Below are 21,586 nucleotides of genomic sequence, written 5' to 3'. Positions count from 1 at the left end.
AAAAAACTTCTTTTTATAGTTGACCTAAAGATTCAGTAACAATTCTCTTTTCACTATCATCCATCATTTTCACCAAAAAAACTTTCCTCTCAAATTTTTTTCCCTCCTTCAACTCTCACCTCACCCAAAACTAAATAATACACTAATCATTTATCAAATAATCTTATGATTTTCCTAAGTATAATTAAACACTAAACTTGATTAGTGAGGGACAGATTAAGAATTAAAAAAATAATTAGATAAGGGTGATCCTGATTTGATATTTGGATCCATTTTTTATCCTTTTCCTCTATCCCATCTAATTTTGATATCCCATCGCGCGTTCAATATTAATCGCACTTTAACCTTGGTATTTTGATCTAGATAGCGTTTTATATTATTGTTTATTTCAGATGGATTTCCCGCTTGAGAATAATTTGGAGGTCACGGACCGTGTGCACTGCAAAAGACGTACACAAGTTGTCCTACCACAGCTCATTTTCTTGCTGCAAAGATGAACAGCATAACTTGGCCAGTATTCCAGTTGTCCAGCCCACACCGTATAAACGCAACATTTGGTTGACATAGTGGATAAGAAGCGTCTGAAAATAGAACAAAACAATATCTGAATAAAGCTGACTATTATTCTTGTTAAGTGTGATTCAGATTCTGATTCTTGAAACAGCAAATCAATAAATTAAATTTTCGGATTCTCATCTCACGGTAAAAAAATAACACAATCAAATTCAACGGTTCATATCAATTTCTCGCGAGAAAATAGTATTTTTCTCTCTCTGTACTCTGTTTATAGTCTTCTTCTCTTTCTGTTACGCATTGAGAGAAAAAAATTCCACAGTACATTAAATTCTGTTTCCCGCTTTTAATATACGCGGCGGGAAGTTTCTGCTTTAAATTGGTGTTAAATTCGGATGCCATGTGTCAAAATCAGCAGGAGAATCTTTCTTGTTTGACAAAAATTGGCGGTCTAGATTCTGCAATCTGGGCCCGCCGTTTTGTTTTTACTAGGGGCCACCCTAACATTCTATTGCAAATTGGGCAATTGGTGGTGGGCTATATAGGGTGGCATTTTCTCCTGATTAGGATTCGTAGTAGTAGTCGTATTCGGTAGAAATCATATGGTGGCATTTTCTCCTGGTTAGGATTCGTAGTAGCAGTCGTATTCGGTAGAAATCATTAGTCGTCAAAATCATATAAATTGGTATCATTTTCCACCATCTAAAAATATTCTGATGATGATTATGATCTTCACAATCGCCGCGTCCTTCGGTAAGTTTGGCACCTACAATGCACGTATTATTTGCGGTCCAAATCGAAAATAGGATATATGAACAGTTAAATAACAACGTTTTGATAGCAATTTGATGCAACATTGGAACCTATTACATTTTTTCGCTATGATTGTCAAAATCATATCAATCGTTTTCATTTTCCACCGTCTAAATGAAATCTCATGATGATTATGATCTTCACGATGGCCGCATCCTAGAAATCTTTATAACGCCTACAATGTAGATATCTAACATACCACGTACCTGAATGCACCATAAAAATGCACCTCCGAGTCGCCATATATGATATTATAAAGATGCATATGAGATTTAACGGCTTTGAAATACATGTTCAATGCATTGCTATGCACTCGAGTGTGTAGTAACTGGTAAAATGCCTCTCATTTACGATCTAATTCAAAATAATATATGAACAACTACATATATCCAATGCGGCAATGAAACCTATAAAGTTGTTCACTATAGCATAGTCATATATTTCCTAAAAGAGTACACCATTTTCATGGATGTAGGTTTTAAATAGTGGTAACCGGTAAATTGGGTGAATTTAGCTGTCAACCTAATAAAATTGCACCTAATCGCCAATGACACTACAATACAATGGTACATTCATGGGGTTATAAAATTAATAACATGAGTCCAAAATTCATTAGCACTAAATTTTATATTGATTAGAAAAAAAATGAAAAATATTACATGTAATTGGGTTTATACGAGGTAAAATGTTAACATCTTCACATATAAGTGTCTAGTTTTTGTACACAGCTAAAATACCTTATTTTCTCCTAAACTAAAGCAATAGACGTATCTCTTTTGAGGCATTTTACCATTTTGTTCATTTTATTCCGATTTAATTTTATGATAATTTCAAATGAGTTATTCAAGTTTTATCACAATATAAGTTGATGAGAGAGTTACAAATTTCAAATTACAATACCCTTCACAAGATTGTTCTATTTTGATTATTAGTTTTCGCCATGCTACTAGCCATGCTTTGAAGAATGCTGCTGGAGTAAGAAGTCTTCAAATGTATTCGCCACAGTTATTCCATAAACTGTTGCCAAAACTCAGATTGTTCAAAAAGTTGCACTGCACATCGACCTGATATGTCATCACAGGTAATCAATGAACTGTATCATTCTAAACCCGAATTAAAGTGAACTAAACCATCATTAGTTTAACGTACAAGTATTTAAGTAACAGTACTACACTAGTAAGTGGGATAGGTTTATCCTAAGAATATTCTGAATCCAATTTAAGGAAGGTGGTGATGGAGTGCTTTAACTTAGAAAAAAGTTGAAACTACGCCTAGATTTGACTAGCTTTTCTTTTTCTTTCTAGGGCTGGCGTTTTAAGCAGTTTGCTTTTGCTGCAATCCATTCTGGTCTCTAACGTTAAGTCAACATAGAAGGGCTTCTAGCTAGGTGAAACTTTATTTTAGTGTTTGACATCAATGACATGTAACCAAAAAACACACACAAGTACATTGCATTAGGTACCATTGAAATATAAGTGGTGGTGAAGCTACATGTAAGAACTTAGAAGGTGAAATGAAGGTGCTATGCCTATATTGTGTAGAGTAAAAGTAGGGTTTTAATTGTATGAACTATGAAGCGGTTTCACCTAAAAGAAAGAAATGGATGATGGAAGTTTCAAGATTTAATAGTGAGAATCACTAAGTTTTTAAAGTGCAAACCTAGCTAGCAGCTAGCTAGGGAGTTAAGTAGAAAGAAAACTTAAATGTCATTATTGATCGGTTAAGTTACCCCATTCAGGAATCAATGGTTGTAGACAAATTCCACCAAAACACCACCAAAATAAAATTTAAGAAACTAAACCCTAGTTAGGGAATTGTAAACTCTTATGGAAGATAATGAGTATCAACTCAGTGATTTGGAACCCATTATCACGTGAGTGTCAATTTTTGTGGAGTCAAAATTTTTGGTTCAAATGACATCCAACTTGGCTAGAAATTTGGGTTGTGTCGCTGAGATGTTATAGTGATTAAAAACTGACTTGTTGAGTGAGCTTCTTCCCTATGTAGTTGTAGTTCTTTGGTGGTCTTTTTTCTTTTTCCTTCAAGAGGAAAAAAAAAATAATTAAAAACTGTAATATGTGCATATGCCGAGCCGATTCCACCTGTAACTCTTTCGTTAGGTAATTATTTTTAATTAAACCAACTACTGAATTGAGATTATACCTATAACACTTTATGGGAAGTGTACATAAGATTATACTATTTTGGTGTTTCTTCGTACAATGGCATATTCTTTTTCTCTCGTGACAGACTCCCAAAAGAAGTGTGTTTGTGACGGATCAACTTTGGAGTCTTGTCTATAAACAACAATATTATGAAACCGTACTTGCTATTTTAGGATTTTCATTAAGTGGAGATCTAGTTAATCTACTGTATAGAGTCCTTCTCCTCAGCTAAGAAAATGATGAGTAGTGAACATTCCTTGGATAAACTAAATATTCTGTCACTTCTAAAAAGAAAGCCAGTTCATATAGTTCGGCTGATTGTCTACCACTCAGACTCCTCTGGTTGAGATTACTGACATGGATTCCATGATGTTCCGAAAATGCCATAGTCGAAAACCCTTTCGAGCGGTTGGTTCTTGTTAAACCATTTTAACCTTTCCGTGAATAAAACACGTTAATCCGCATGCAAATTGCATAATTCTTTTGAAAGAGTCCAAGCTGGTCGACCCAAATGAAGGATAACATGTGGGCGTCTTCCTTCGTCCGAGTACTGTAGGTCACGCCAACTAGTTGGATCCGTCTCCAAGGCGGCAGCTCAACTCATTCATTCTATTTTGTAGGATAAACTAGGTAATAACTCTGCTAGTTTTCCAACAAAATATTCAATAACAAGCTTATCGTTTCCTTTGTGCGTACGATTCAAATTCCATGCATTGATCATTTTACTTGTGTTTATCTAAGTTTGCTGTCCATTGATTGTGATAGTGCGGTTGATGGGTGTTGAAAGTACTTAGAAACACATGAGAGTCAATTATGGCACTTATTAGTGGATCTTGCTAGAAAAATGTTGATGGAAGTCAATGATTTGGCTTTACTTTATTATTAAGTCACACAACATGTGTCAACTTCAAATAGATTTAGTCCATCAAATGTCACCGGACTTCAAAAAAGGTTCTTTGATTTTTAGAAAAACAATTCAATCGGTAATCATTGCAAATCAAAAACGGTGAACCTAACTTCCGTGAGAAATTGATCCGCAAGGGACAGATTGTGAACCTAACTGCAAACACTTAGACACTAGTTGCTTATAATGGGTTTGGATAAAAATCTGTTTCTCAGTTCTGCCTCCATGTGAGGTTGTTATTTTAACATCCCCTGCCGCTCTCTCCCGTGACAACAAAGGCAACCCTAATATGGACATACAAAGACGACAAATTGTTAGGATGCCACATCACAAATATAAAGTCGAAAAATCAAAAATTAACTTGGAAACCAAACATCATCGCAACTTTTATTAACTGAAAAAACTTTGCTTCTGATACGTGAGAGGTAACTTTGCTTCTGGAAAAACAAAAACACTCTGATTGCTGAACTGACTTATAGCACAAAGTAGCACCCCCTGATGTGGGAAGGAATGCACTAAAAATATGAAACTAAAATATGCATTCCACTTTGCCGAGACATGAAGTATTACGAAGTGCTGAACATGTGAAGTAGTGATTCTTGTTTTAGACTTTCGGTTTTGCTGGTAATTTAAGTGATGGATTATGCATCACTTTTTTTTTTAATGTTTTTCATAGTTCTTCGACTCATATGAACCATCCATGGTTTTATCAAAATAATGAAACTCAAGACCTTTTCTTTTTGTCCATCAACACCTTTTCTTTTCTTTTTCCTTATGGTCCTTCGTTATTTTTTTCATTTCAATTTTTGAATCAATTCTGTACTGTAATAATATCCATTTTGCAAAGAACAATTTTTGATCCTTTGGATATCCGTTCATCTTGTCTATCTCTAGTTGTACAAAAAAAATAACAGAAAGTACTAGTAATTTTGTTGTAACATTTTTTTAGTTCTGTTGACACTATTTGGAACTACCACACTTTTAGACATCATGCTTCAAGAAGAAAAAAACAAAAAAAACATGATAAAACTATTTGGAACTACCACACTTCTAGGCAACCGTTGCCTATAGTCTTGAAAAATTTGAAATGATAAACTTCCAATCTCCCAGTTATTCAAGTTGTCATCCCCTCTTTATTTTATTTTTTTATACATTTTGCTGGGTTAATTAAGGAGACCCAAAGCAAAAACAAAAATACGGAAAAACAAAAAGAAAAAAAACAGCTATATCTTTATTTTCTTCCTCTTCTGATAAACCTCTTGTGTCTAATTAGCAGCAAGAGTCTCACGATAATCAGGGGAGAGCTCATCATGTCTCACCTCGACCCAAGAACTGGTAAGATGAATATCTGCAAGCGAATCTGCAGCTCTATCATTCTCTCTGTAGCAGTGAGTAACTTTCTAAGAGACAAAATTCTACCTCAACACTTTTATTCTTCTCCAAATTTGGATAACATGCTATAGTGATTCCGGATTAGGATTTGTAAGCAAATTGTAAGCTTCCACAGAATCTATAACAATACGAACTATAAACAGATTTTTCCTTATAGCCAAACTGAGATCATGTTCAACTTCTCTAAGCTCATGAGCAAGAACAGAGATCGGATGAGATCCACCATAAGTTCCATCCAACACTTCAACAGTATGATCTTTAACTACTGCCCCTAAACCACCAGAATGTTCTTTCTTTGAACCATATGCATTTATCATTACCTCATTGTCAGAGTGGGCTAATAAGGTGCAGGCAATAATTTTAGGAATAAAATATGCAATCAATGTCCCGTCTCTTCATAAACCATATGATATTCAAATTATCATCCTCCTTCTGAATTTTCCCAGACATTTTAAATCTCACATCTTAAATCACAAGTAAATTAACTTGATCTTGAGTGTTGGACTGTTGTCTGGAGATCCTATTATTTCTTTCTCTCCAAATTTGATAGACGGAACCATTGAGAACAAGCTTCTTATTTTTTTTGTTATCACTATCACACATTTTTGACCGTTAAAATTCTCAACACACAGAAACACTTCCTCATCCCAAATTAGCTACATTTTTGACAAAACCCAGCTTCAACATAACTCAGTGTCAATATCATCACTACAGATAATATAAAAGGCATCTTGCGCAATACCCAACTTCACAAGTTTATTTCTAGTCTTATGTCTCTTATGTATAACCAACCAAGTGACAAAAGAGTGTCTAGGGATATGAATCTTAAACCAAACTAAAATTTCCCAGATAGGTTTAGAATTATGAGAATAAATAGATATGTAAGTTGCTTTCATGGAAAACTGACTTAAAATGTTAGCTTGCCGAATCAATTGATCGCTTTCTCGAATATAAAAATCAACAACACAAATTTGGTTCACCTTGTCCTGCACATCATTTTCCATAAAATAAGTAAAACTTCATTCACCATTAGAGATAAAGTCACAACAACATTAGTATCAGAAGCTCTTATTGTTTCAAGAGTAGCTGGCTCAATCCAGTCAATCTATCTGCCTTTATGATGCCAACAATCATTTAAAAAGTTAGTAATAGCACCATCTCCCAAACTACTCCAATATACTTAGTTAGTATTAAGATTTTTGAGCAAATTGTAAGCTTCCACATAATCATATAACAATTTGGGTCCGGGAAATTTCTGCTGTGTTTGGAGGTATGCGTACCCGTTAGAATACTAGCGAACCCGGACTTAGTCTGTCTACTTAAGTATGCGTACCCGTTTGCATACTTGAGTGGTTAAAGTTCTAAAATCGGTTTGTTCATGAACTAATACATTTATAAAATAAGTAATGCATTATATGCAAACCGTGGCTATAATGTTCGTGAATTGATTCGACTGAATCAAACCGATTTTGCTTCAATTGTGTTCTTGTATACTTCTATGAGAATATAGCAATTGAACAACTCTATAACTAGTTTCATTTGAGTCATTTGAACTAGTTGTGGTAAGATGAATAAGGTTGATATGAGTGTGTTCATATAGCTAACTCCAGTTAACTACTGTTGAGCCAACCTAGTGTACACGTTTGGGTACGGTTACTCAAACCTAAATGAAGGTACATTTCATTTGTGTATAGCAAGATAAGTTCGATCTAACGGTTGAAAGATATTATCTTGAATCTAATCGGGTTTTCATCTAACGGTGAATATTGAATGCTTTGTTACTAAGGTAACTTAGATTGCAAACCCTGATTTGAAAACTATATAAGGGAGAACGGTAGCAACTGGGAAACCTAATCCCGACACCTTCTGTGTGATACTAGCTGCGACTAGAGTCGATTCTCCTTTAACCTTAGGTTTTTCATGAAACCCTACAGGTTAACGACTTGAAGACTTCACTGGGATTGTGAAGCAAGACCCAACTATTTTCTCTGTAGTTGCGTGTTCTGATCTTACTTCTACTATCGTGATTGAGTATTATATTTGCTAAGATTTGCTTGAGATTTATCTCCGATAGGTAAGATTAAAAGTAGTCACAAACATCTTCGTCTCATCGTTTGTGATTCCACAATATCTTGTTTCGCTTCCATACAATTAAGATTATTGTGAGGTGGTTGATAATGCTAGGGTGTTCTTCGGGAATATAAGTTTGATTTATCAATTGGTTCATGTGCACCTTGATTTATCAAAAGACGGAACAAAACTAATAGGTATTTCTGTGGGAGATAGATTTATATATTCCAATAAACTTTTCTGTGTGAGACAGATTTGTTTGTCAAGTCTTCGACTTTGGGTCGTAACAACTCTTAGTTGTGGGGTGAGATCAGCTAAGGGAATCAAGTGCGTAGAATCCTTCTGGGGTTCAGAGACGTAAGGAGCGCAACTGGACTTTGATCATTGTGAGATTGGTTAGGGCTCAACTACATTCCAGTCTGAAGTTCATTGGTAGTAGGCTAGTGTCAGTAGCGGCTTAATACAGTGTGATGTTCAAAGCTGAACTAGGTCCCGGGGTTTTTCTGCATTTGTGGTTTCCTCGTTAACAAAATTTTTGGTGTCTGTGTTATTTCTTTTCCGTATTATATTTTGTTATATAATAGAAATATCACAGATTGTGCGTTAAGATCAATGAGTTCTTGAATCCGACCTTTGGGTTGTTGATTGAATTGATTGACACTTGGATATTGTTTTGTGATACCGTCCAAGTTATTTCTCTTATTCAATCGGGCTCGCAAATTCCTGTTTGTTTGATTGCAGATTGAATTGAGAAATTGAGATATAACTCTTTGATATACGTTTCTATAGATTGAGTCTGACTGTCTAGTTGATTCTCTTGAAAGTATATTGGAGTTTGTCTATTCAGATTGACGAACAAAATATTGGGTGTGGTTTTTAGACCCCCACTTTTTGAATAGGTATCAGAGCAGGCGAACACATTTAAACCTTATAAGTCTGTTTTTGTAGCGATCTGAATATGGACAGAAGTGCTATCTCAATAAATGCACCACCAGATCCAGGGATTTCAGAATTCTCTTTCATGACTGATTTTTTAAAATCTATAGAGGAAATTCTATCAAAACCTCCACCAGGTTTAAAATCCCTAGAAGTGTTTTCAGGGCTTGAGAAAAGGCTTGAGAGGTTGTCTCTTGATGTTGAGTTATATCTCCAAAGAGAGAAAGAATCTCTTGATAGGCTAAATCAAGTTATGATGAATAATCTCCAAGTTGAGGTTGATATTGATCTTCTTATCAGTGAGGGTATTTCCCCTGTTGCCTGTGTCTCTGATATTTTAGGTGTAATACAGGAAGTATCTAAACCTCATCTATTGGCTAGTTCAATCTCTAAACTTAACCATGATCATCAATCAAACCCTGATGCAGCTTCTCAAGATAATAATACTTCCCTTGCTTATGAGAAAGTCAGGATGTCTCTTTTTATCAAAAAAGTTTCCTTGTGCAGTTCTGAACATTATCGGTAGAGACTGTGTGTTACAAGTCGGATAAAAAGAAATCAGGAATGCAAATTATTTTGTGATCCGTTTAAATTCCTTGAGAAACTTGTAAGGACAGTTCCTTGGGTTTCTCTCAATACTGAAAGTTGTAAGAGTTGTTGGAAGGAAACTCTCTCCTGGTGCCATGGCACACAAGACTAGTTCGCTCCGTGTCTTTGTGACCATACAAATTTACTCAAGGAAAAATATTTATTGAGTCCTTATTCCAAATACTTTGTTTTGTTAAACCAAACAAGTCCTTACTTGGACACGTGTGGTTTACACACCTTGATTCCAAGTCTCGTACGTTTTCGAACCTTGTTCCAGGACGTATTCGAACCAGGCCAGGTCCACCGATTGAGAAAATAAAAGAGAAAGAATCACTTCGTTTTGTTCTCCTTCTTCTTCTTCATCTCTTTTGTTCGCAAAAGAAGAAGAAACTCAAACAGTTCGTGTACCTTTGATTTCCATAACCTCAGTTCTCAATCATTTTGAACTTTCTTAATATCATTGGAATCACGACAGGAAATTACTCGACGGGTTGGTCCTTGTTTCTACTTTTATTGCAGTTCCAGTGCTCTACCTTCAACGTCAGTTCGTGTACTCAACAGAAAGTCTTGGCGCTAGGTTCATCAACGATTTTAATCTTCGTTCCAAAGAACTATTATTACAACAGTTTGGGTACCCGAGTAAGTTTTCCTCTTTATTTACCTTTGCAACAATGACATATAGGAAGAGAACTAGTCATGATGGAAGCTCAAGTGGTCAAGTTGGTGATAATACGTTCTATGACCCCAGTATTTGCGCTAGGTTTGTTAACCCTGCTGCTTGTGACCTCTATTTGGAGTATAAGAACAAACAACCTATTTTTGAAAGATACTATAATGCTTCTGAAATTGAGGTACAAGGACTAACTGATTTTTTCAAAAATCGCTCATGGGGCATAATTCACAAACCAATAAGAACTGCTCTTATTGATATGACTTCACAATTTTATGCAAACATTCATGATCCAGACCCAGCCAATTGCATGTTCAAGACTATTGTAGGAGGTAATATTTTCACTGTAGATCGTCATGTTATTGCTTACCTGTTGAATATGACTCATGTTGGTAGTGTTCGATTTCATACTCCTGAGAATGAAAGATTGACCCCACAAGTGATGTCAAATCGTCTTCTTAATAGAGATGTCTCTCGGAGAGATGGCAAGATTGATGTTCATGGTGATGGGTTGTTTCTCAAAGTTGCTGGGAAACTGATTGTGGCCAATATGATGCCAAGCACTATTGACAATATGCTATGGACCAGGTCTCTTGCTGAATTGGTATGTTCTATTGTTGAAGGGAGAGACATTGATTTTTGTGGACTTATTGTTAATCAGATGACAAGTGTGAAACAGACTTCAAGGAAAACTCCGGGCTTTCCTTGCCTCATTTCAAGCATCGAAAAGATGAAGCAACCTTCAACCAGAGTCTCGACAAGTACTTCTGCAACTGCAAACTCTGAACTTGTCTGTCTTTGGCATGAAGTTGAGTGTATGAGAGAGCAGTTGGATTATGCTGAAGAAGAACATCCAGATCTAATGAAAAACTTTGAAGAAATTGTTATTGCTTATTATGAGATGGTTGATTAATCTCCGTACTTGCAATCTTGCTACTTGATTTGTCTATTAAATTTCTTATGTTGGACTTACGTAATTGTTATCTTTTAATAGTTGTAAAAACCTTAATGGTATTTTAGCTTTGAATGATTTTATCTTTCAATTAAATGCTAAATGAGTTAATTCTATAAGAATTGCAGATGAAATTTTTTCAAAATTTAAGTCTTTCATATGTAATTATGCAAATATTGATAAAAGATTGAATGAACTTTTGACAAACAAAAGTTAAGCATATTATGTCATTATGTAAATATTGATGGAAGATAGGATGAACTTTTGTTTTCAAAGATTAAGTCTATTATATGTCATTGTGCAAATAGTGATGAAAAATAGAATGAATCTTGATTATTCCGCAGTATTGGTCTTTCCCTGATCCACATCTTTGTGCAAATACTGTGCGGCTCCGTAAGTTCTCTTATGTTGAGCATGGACAATTGAATTGATCATTTTCCTTGTGGTTAGTTCAATTGAGATTTTTGGATACAAATTCATGTTTCATGTGATTTGTTAATGTCCAAAGAAATCCTTCTTTTCTTGTAAAAGTAAGGTCGCTCTTGTTATTCTTTCGGGAATGACATTTTATGGGGGAGAGTTCTTAATTGAACTTGTGCTTAATTGCCAAATCTTTGTGGGGAGTGCTGTTAGAGCATTGCTTGGTCGAATTCTCATGCATTGCTATCTCAAGCATGTTTGTCAATGTTAGTGATCAAAACTATAAGTCTTGATTTCTAGTCTACTATAGCTAAGTCTTGGACTAGGATATAAAGTGTAGTTGAGCTCAAGAACTCAATGGCAATCATCATACAAGACGAAGGACTACTCAAGGAACTGGTGGATATTCATCGACTAAAAGGTATGTGGAGACTTGAACTTATCTATCACTCAAAAGTCTATCTACTCTATCTCCTATTCTGAGACAAAAGTCGTTTTGCTATATAGACTTTGATTATACACATTTGCTATTTCGAGCCAAGTTTATCTCGCCTATCTATTTCTCGAAATATGTGTTGGTAAGCTTTTGCTTTGGCCAAGTTCATCTTTATCTAGTGACAAAAGTCATGTTATGTTTCAATCACTTTGAAAATTTCTCTGACGAAAAATGGGTTGTGAATAACAACTATATAACGTCCTATGAGAATGTTTCAATGATTGAAATGAGAGTTTAGATTATATAACCAATGACGGATATAAGCATTGTGTGGTAACACATATATGTATAATTCCTTTTTCCTTGAACCGAAGTTTGCAAACTTTGTTGATCAAGAGAACCAGAATAGTGGCATGAGCTAAGTCCGCGAACTCAATCCACGAACTGGTGGAAGTTCTCGACCCGAGAATATATGCTGGAGTTTGTGAACTCCTTTTGGGAACTTAATTCCGCGAAATAAGTTTGCGAACTTGAGTTGGTTATATCTAAAAACGATTTTTTGTGAACTTATTCATATTAACTATGGAATGCTAAATGCAAACCGTGGTTATATAGTTCATGAACCGATTCGAGTGAATCAAATCGCTTTTGCTTCGATTGTGTCTTATGTAGTTACATAAGATTTCCTTGCAATTGAAAAACTCTCTAACTAGTTGATTTGAGTCATTTGAACTAGTTATGGTGAAAAATAACATGGTTGACATGAAAGTGCTCATTCGGATAACCATTGGTTAACTATTATTGAACCAACAGATGTTCATGTTTGGGTACGGTTGCATAAACCCAAAATAGTACATTTCATTTGTGTATAACAAGCTAAGTTTTCGATCTAACGGTTGAAAGATATTAGCTTGAATCTAATAAGGTTTTCATATAACAATGAATATTGAATGCTTTGTTACCAAGCTAACATTGATTGCAAACCCTGATTTGAAAGACTATATAAGGGAGAACTCTAGCAACTGGGAAACCTAATCCCCACACATCCTGTGTGATACTAGTTGTATTAGCTAGAGTCGATTCCCTTTAACCTTTAGTTTCTTCTTAAAAACCAGGTTAACGACTTAAAGACTTCATTGGGATTGTAAAGCCAGATCGATACTGCTTTCTCGTAGTTGTGTGATCTGATCTTGCTGATTTTATTGTGTTGAGTACAATCGTAACGATTGGCTTGAGATCTTTATCTCCGATAGGCAAGATAGAAAAGTAATCACAAACATCTTCGTCTCATCGTTTGTGATTCCACAATATCTTCTTTCGCCGCGTCGGTTAAGATTATTGTGAGGTGATTGATAATACTAGGATGTTCTTCGGGAATATAAGTCCGGGTTATCAATTAGTTCCTGTTCACCTTGATTTATCAAAAGACGGAAAAACTTGTAGGTTTATCCGTGGGAGACAAATTCATCTATTCTGTAGACTTTTCTGTGTGATACAGATTTGTTTATTAAAGTCTTCGACTTTGGGTCATAGCAACTCTTAGTTGTGGGTGAGATTAGCTAAGGGAATCAAGTGCGTAGTATCCTGCTGGGATCAGAGACATAAGGAGCGCAACTGTACCTTGAATCAGTGTGAGATTGATTGGGGTACAACTACAGTACAGATCGAAGTTAGTTTGTAGTAGGCTAGTGTTTGTATCGTCTTAATACAATGTGGTGTTCAATCTGGACTAGGTCCCGAGGTTTTTATGCATTTGCGATTTCCTCGTTAACAAAATTCTAGTGTCCGTGTTATTTCTATTCCACATTATATTTTGTTATATAACTGAAATATCACAGGTTGTGTGTTTGAATCAATCAATTGGAAATATGACCTTTGGTTGTTGATTGAAATTGATTGATCCTTGAACATTGGTCTTTGGTACCGTTCAAGTGATTTCTCTTGTATTAAATCAGACTCGCTGATTTCTATTTTCTTGAGTAAGAATTGAATCGAGAAAGAGAGATATAACTCTTTGATATACTTTATTAAGATTGAGTCTTATCGATCCTCTTGAAAGTATATTGGAGTTTTTCCATACAGATTGCTAAGCGAAATATTGGGTGTGGTTGTTGTACCCCGCTTTTTCAAGTGCGGTTGTGGAATATTGTAAGAGTTTTCTTGTATCTTTATAAACTCCTTGATGAATACACTAAGTTTTGACTATGTGAAATCATCGAAACAAGTTGATATATTCTCTTTTGGTCATGAAGTATCTCTATGAAAATTTCATTAGGATCCCACTAGTTTTCGTACCTTTGCCAATTTATATTGAAAAAAAGGGGGAGAATTAATGTGTAATTCACACTACAAATACATATGGTTTACGGATCATTATGTGTGTGTGTGTGGTTGGGGGGTGGGGTGGGGGGGTGGGGTGGGGTGGGGGTGGAGATTGGGGGTTCATTGTGAGATGAAGTATTGGCTAAGGGTGAGCGATACATATCACCATAGTATTGTCGTCAAAGTTGTGATACAATTGGACTTTGATGCTGTGTAATAATACCATGACACTGTATAACAATGATTGAGAGCAAGTATTTTCTCATTGTTATTGCTCCGGATCTTCAACAACTATGATGCTGAGTTGAACACGTTCAGAATCATGGAGTACTTGGAAGTGACGAAGATTTCGAGTAATGTTAAAGAACCAAGGAGATCAAGCATTTGTATGAGAAGCTACAAAGTTTATTTATTTTTTAATCCATATGTATTGATATTTTTGTCACTAAAATTGATAAAGGGGGAGATTGTTAGAGCACTGCTCGGTCGAAATCGCAAGCGTTGCTATCTCAAGCTTGTTTGTCAATGTTAGTAATCAAAACTATAAGTCTTGATTTCTAGTCTACTTATAGCGATGTCTCGGACTAGGACAGATTGTGTAGTTGAGCATTAGACTTCACGACGTTCATCATTTGAAGATGAAGAACTACTAAGGAGAGCTTGTGGAACTTCATCAACAAAAGGTATGTGGAGACTAAAACTCATCTATCACTTGGAAAGTCTATTTCTACTCTATCTCCTATATTAAGAAAAAAGTTGTATTCGATTATGCATATGGCTGCACATGGGTCGGGTTGGGTCGGGTTTGGCCTCACCCACCACCCGACCCACTGCTGGTGGGTAATTGAACTTTTCACCCGCAACCGACCCACCATAACAATGGGTCGCTTTTCACCCGACCCACAATAAGGCGGGTTGGGCCGGGTCGAGTGGTGGGTTACCCGTCATAACTTGCAAATTACTTGTATCATGATTCATGAAGAATTACAGAATTCAAGTGTAGAAAATTAAAGTTACTTAAAAATGAAGGAGACAAATATTTGATGGGGCCTATACTTAAAAAGACAGTGAATGGTACTGTAAACAGGTATATATATAGGCAAGTTGGTCATACATTCAATTGATAACTATTTTCTTAGTTCAAAAGTCGTTTCATAAGTATCTCTATCTCTACAGTTAAGAGAACAGGGAAACAGATGATTGCAGATAAAACAACGGTCAGTGTCAGCTTAATTAGCAATCAAAAAAGGATGCCAAGGATAAAAAATCCCATCGACAGAGATCCAAGGAATAAAAAAAAGTAGGAAAGCAAATGAACAAACAAGGAAAACAAAACAACTTTTCGGCAACGCACTGACATTTGCAATCACAACTTAGTCAGCATCAAAATCAACGACACTCTCCACAGCACAGGGTACTACATGTGAATGAACAACAAGTTTCACTTAAGAAACATTTGTATCAACATCGGTTTGAATACTCAAGTATGCAAACCGATTTTAGAAATTTCTAAACGAATTGACGAAGGAAGAAGAGTCTCCGTGACTCTGTCTCTGAGAAGGAGAGAAGAAGAGGCCGAAGTGATAGGTGTGAGCTGCGAGTGCGATGCTTAGTTAGGGTTAGGTATTTATTTTTCAATCCAATGGCTGAGATTCATTCTAGGATAGAAAATCTAAGGGCTAGCATGCTAGGGAATATTGGGCGGGTTGGTGGGTCGGTTCGGGTGAAGGAAGTTCCTACCCGCAACCGACCCAACATACGGTGGGTTTTCACGTGCCTCACCCATAGTCGACCCATACCTAGGTGGGTCGGTTCGGGTACGGGTATTTTCGACGGGTGTGGGTCGGATCGGCGTGTCGAGTCGGTTATGTGCAGCCCTAATTATGCACATTTGAGATTTCGAGCCGAGTTTAACTCGCTTACAGATTTCTCGAAATATGTGTTGGTAAGTTTTCGCTTCAACCAAGTTCATCTTATATTCTTGACGAAAGTCAAAAGATGATCATGTGAAAATCGCCGAGTAACATCTTACATGGTTTGTGTGATACAATCATTTGGTGTAGACTTGGAATGTTTCGTAATGATTATTTCAATAACTTGAAAATTTCTTTGATGCTAATAGTTCGTGAAAACAACTGTTGTCACCCTCTAAGAATGTTTCAATGATTGAAATGGAGTTTATAACACTTAACCATTATTGGATTATGAACATAGTATGTGTTCTTGCATAAATGTGATCCATGTCTGGAACCATAGTATGCATACCTGTATGCGTACATGTTGGTTTGTGAAATTCAGGGAGCCTAAGTACACATACCGGTACGCGTACTGGATTAAGGTTTGAGTCCGGGAATTTCTGCTGTGTTTGAAGGTATGTGTACCTGTTCGCATAGTGGCGAACCCAAACTCAGTCCGGCTACTTAAGTATGCGTACCGTTTGCATACTTGAGTGGCTAAATTTCTAAAATCGGTTTGTTCATGAACTAATACATTTATATAATAAGGAATGTATCCTATGCAAACCGTGGCTATAATGTTCATAAATTTATTCGAGTGAATCAAACCAATTTTGCTTCATTTGTGTTCTTGTATACTACTATGAGAATATAGCAATTGGATAACTCTATAACTAGTTTCATTTGAGTCATTTGAACTAGTTGTGGTTAGGATGAATAAGGTTGATATGAGGGTGTTTATATAGCTAACTTTGGTTAACTACTGTTGAGCCAACCTAGTGTACACGTTTAGGTACGGTTACTCAAACCTAAATGAAGGTACATTTCATTTGTGTATAGCAAGCTAAGTTCGATGTAACGGTTGAAAGATATTAGCTTGAATCTAATAAGGTTTTCATCTAACGGTGAATATTGAATGCTTTGTTACCAAGGTAACTTAGATTGCAAACCCTGATTTGAAAACTATATAAGGGAGAACTCTAGCAACTGGGAAACCTAATCCCCACACCTTTTGTGTGATATTAGTTGTGACTAGAGTCGATTCTCCTTTAACCTTAGGTTTTTCACAAAACCCTGTAGGTTAACGAATTTAAGACTTCATTAGGATTATGAAGACAGACCCAACTATTTTCTTTGTAGTTGCGTGGTCTGATCTTACTTCTACTATCGTGATTGAGTATTATGTTTGCTAAGATTTGCTTGAGATTTATCTCTGATAAGTAAGATTAAAAGTAGTCACAAACATCTTCATCTCATCGTTTGTGATTCCACAATATCTTGTTTCGCTTCCATACGATTAAGGTTATTGTGAGGTGATTGATAATGCTAGGATATTCTTCGGGAATATAAGTCTGGTTTATCAATTGGTTCCTGTGCATCTTGATTTATCAAAAGACAGAATAAAACTAATAGGTACTTCTGTGGTAGACAGATTTGTATATTCCAATATACTTTTCTGTGTGAGACAAATTTGTTTATCAAGTCTTCGACTTTGGTTCCTAGCAACTCTTAGTTGTGGGTGAGATCATCTAAGGGAATCAAGTGCGTAGAATCCTGCCGGGGTTCAGAAACGTAAGGAGCGCAACTGTACCTTGATCAGTGTGAGATTGGTTAGGGATCAACTACATTCCAGTCCGAAGTTTATTGGTATTAGGCTAGTGTTTGTAGCGGCTTAATACAATATGGTGTTCAAAGATGGACTAGGTCCCGGGGTTATTTTGCATTTGTGGTTTCCTCGTTAACAAAATTTCTGGTGTCTGTGTTATTTCTTTTCCGCATTATTTTTTGTTATATAATAGAAATATCACAGGTTGTGCGTTAAGATCAACCAGTTCTTGAATCCGACCTTTAGGTTGTTGATTGAATTGATTTATACTTGGATATTGGTTTGTGATACCGTCCAAGTTATTTCTCTTATTCAATTGGGCTCGCAAATTCCTATTTGTTTGATTGCAGATTGAATTGAGAAATTGAGATATAACTCTTTGATATAATTTTATATAGAGTCTAGTTGATTCTCTTGAAAGTATATTGGAGTTTGTCTATTTAGATTGCCGAACGAAATATTGGGTGTGGTTGTTAGACCCCCGTTTTTTCACTTCTTGCGGCAAAGGCTATGGGAAATGCTTTCACAAGAAGGCCTATCTTCCTTTAGTCTAGGGAGACAAAAATTACTGAATGGGATTTTGGTAATATTTGAAACTAACTCTCTATCAACTTGAATCCTCTTTCTATCAATCATTGTCATAAAGACAAGTTTGTCGCGTTTAACATCATGGATGTTAGCATAAAATATTCTTGTGAGAGTTTCAAATCCTTCACCAAGACCATCAAAGATGTTACCAAGATTGTATTTCTCAAAACAAGATAAATCTTCTTTAAGACATTTTTCCTATACCAATTTGTTCTCAAGGATGAAGTCCCTTGTAGAAATCTTATCAAAGATTTTACTACCAGAATCATTGATAAAACAAATTCTAATGGAATCTTGATCACTTGAAACAATCTTACTCAAAGGAGTGGAAGAAACAATGTCTTAGGAATTTTCCTTGATTTCTTATCGTCACTATTATACCTACCCATTAGCAAACAACAGAAAATTGAGAGAAGAAAAACAAGATAAGAGACTTACTTGATGAATTCACTTGTAGAGATTGCTTTCTTCACCATTTTTTAGATTTCAGTTTTAGCCTTTAATGGAGATTAGTACGGGAACCCTAGAATAACCCATGTTCACGTACGCGAACGATGTGAAGAAGAAGAAAGATACACGTGCCATAACCCTTTAATGGGCTTGGACCCGAACCGGTAACGAGACCCGTGAAAAATAGGATTCCTTATCATAGAACAATTCCAAAGAATGACTAGATGATGTCACAAAATAGTCTTGAAGCAAGACATGTAAATTAAGAGAGGTGCTCAACTAAATTTTAATTTTTGAAAAACGGTTTACCAACCAGGGTGGAATCCAGAACCATGAGGATCATACATCATGAAGATTTTATATCATATGATAGGATAATCACTCTTATTCTTATCTCAATAATTAATTCCAAAAGAATATTCATAGTACAAGAATTATTGATATTTTTATCATGTCACAGTGTGATAGATAAGGTAGAAAAGCAAAATTTTACATACGTTATTTATCCTCAGATGAAACGTTTGCTTAAGAGAAACGAAAAGAATCTACCCAAAGAGAAATACAAAACTCAAAAAGTTTACCAATCTGCTACTTGCCCCATCTCAAGTTATATACATGATGGGGTGACGCCAATTATTGTTACCAATAAGTTAGATGAGCAGGAAGCTGCTCATGGACCGTCTCAGATCGATATTCTTTATGTTTTGTGTTAGAGGAACAAACGGTGATTATTAAACTTGGGACAAAATACTAAACTTCGTTATTCTTCCGATAAAGAGACGAGATTTTCGGTCACTAGAACTTGTAACCAACTCAGCGGGAATCTTATTACTGATTTTACATGAGTTATCAAATGACCGGTTTGTATATCATGAGAACATGTGTTAACGGGATCTGAATCAATAAAAAGGTTAACCTTATCCTTCATCGAATTAAGTGTCTCAAGAATTTAAAAGCATCTTCAAAGTCCATAAATATATCCTTCTCAATAGATCCATCATGATAGTATTCCTCAAAAAGATTGAGTATCATTCTAGTGAGATTTCATATCTTTGAGCTTTCGTCAGCATGATTCTTGTATCAACTTTTCTTAGAAGAACCCTTCACTTTTCGTTTAGGATGTTTTCCATCATCTAAGATTTTTAATGTCTTAGTTGATTCAAGCTTATCTTAAGAGACCAAAGGTTTTAAGGAAAACAAACTTTGAATTTTTTTTAAGGATTTCTGGTGTGCGTCACAGATAGACGGAACGAGTTTTCCAAAAAGGTTTCCCATTAGAACAACCTTTAGGATCAAATAAACACAAACTTATTAGGTTTATGGTGTTTTCCCTCTCTGATACCAATTGAAAACGTGGGAGTACAACAACCACACCCAACTATTTTGTTCGGAAATTTGTATGAAACAAAGACCAATATACAAGTGTCAACCATGTCACTAACCAACAAACAAGGACGGACTTATCAACAGTGATTGAAATACGCACAACCTGTGATATTTCAATCATATAAAGAAAATATGATGCGGAAAAGAAGTAACATAGACACCAAAAAATTTGTTAATGAGGAAACCGCAAATGCAGAAAAACCCCGGGACCTAGTCCAGACTTGAACACCATACTGTATTAAGTCGCTAAAGACATTAGCCTACTACAAGTTAACTTCGGACTGGAATGTAGTTGACCCCTAACCAAGTCTCACACCGATTAAGGTACAGTCGAGTTCCTTACGCCTCTTGAATCTCACAAGATCCTGCGCACTTGATTCCCTTAGCTGATCTCACCCACAACTAAGAGTTGCTACGACCCGAAGTTGATGTCTAATAAACAAATCTGTCTCATATAAATATGTATATCCTTCATTATTTTTGTTCCGTCTTTTGATACAAAGATCAAGGTGAACAGGAACCAACTAATAATACGGTCTTATACTCCCAAAGAGCGGCCTAGAAATATTAGTCACCTTACAATAACTTATCTATATGATGGTAGAAGAAGTTACTGCGGAACCACAAAGTTTGAGACGACGAACTTTGTGATTACTTATATCTTACCTGTCAGAGATCTCGAGAAAATCCTAAAGAAGATTAAACTCAATACGATAGAAAGTGTAAGATCAAGATACACAAATACAAAGTAAAATAGTTGGACATGGCTTCACGTATCCCAAATGAAGTCTTCAAGTCGTTAACCCTATAATGGTTTATCTGAGAAACTGAAACCCTACAATGTTTGAAACTAGGACACACGAAAGTGTCGGGATTAGATTTCCATATGCTAGAGTTTTCACTTATATAATTTTTCAAATCAAGAAGGCCCGTAATGATTAAAAATGTTACCTCTTCCCTATGTGCGTACCAGATGAATTGCTTTAAAATTCTTGTGAAAATTTGTAACATTATTACCAAAATGCAAACGGATTTTTGGTGGGGTGAAAATGAAAAAAGTAAGAATGAAAATGGTAAGAAAGGAGTGTGTCTTAAGGTTTGAGAACCTGTTTGTAGGCCTTTAAGTGAAGGTGGTTTAGGTTTTTAGAACATGCAAAAGTTTGATCTTGCTAAGATAACCAAAATGAGATGGAGGCTTAAAGAAAATCTTTCTTCCCAATGTGTCTCCATTCTCAAAGTGTTTTTTACTTTTAAATCACTATTAGTTTTGATTCATTTTCTATGTGCATGTTAACAATTTTTTGGGCCCATCCAGAGCACGGGTGCTGCACTAGTTCTTACGGAACCGTTTTTTGGGCACCACCTTTTTTTGGAGGGGGGCGTTATGTGATAAGAATATCTACCCTATAGTCATAAGGGG

The sequence above is a fragment of the Papaver somniferum genome, chromosome 7 (genome assembly GCF_003573695.1).
Source record: "Papaver somniferum cultivar HN1 chromosome 7, ASM357369v1, whole genome shotgun sequence".
Lineage (NCBI taxonomy): Eukaryota > Viridiplantae > Streptophyta > Magnoliopsida > Ranunculales > Papaveraceae > Papaver > Papaver somniferum.
This window is presented reverse-complemented; position numbering follows the sequence as displayed.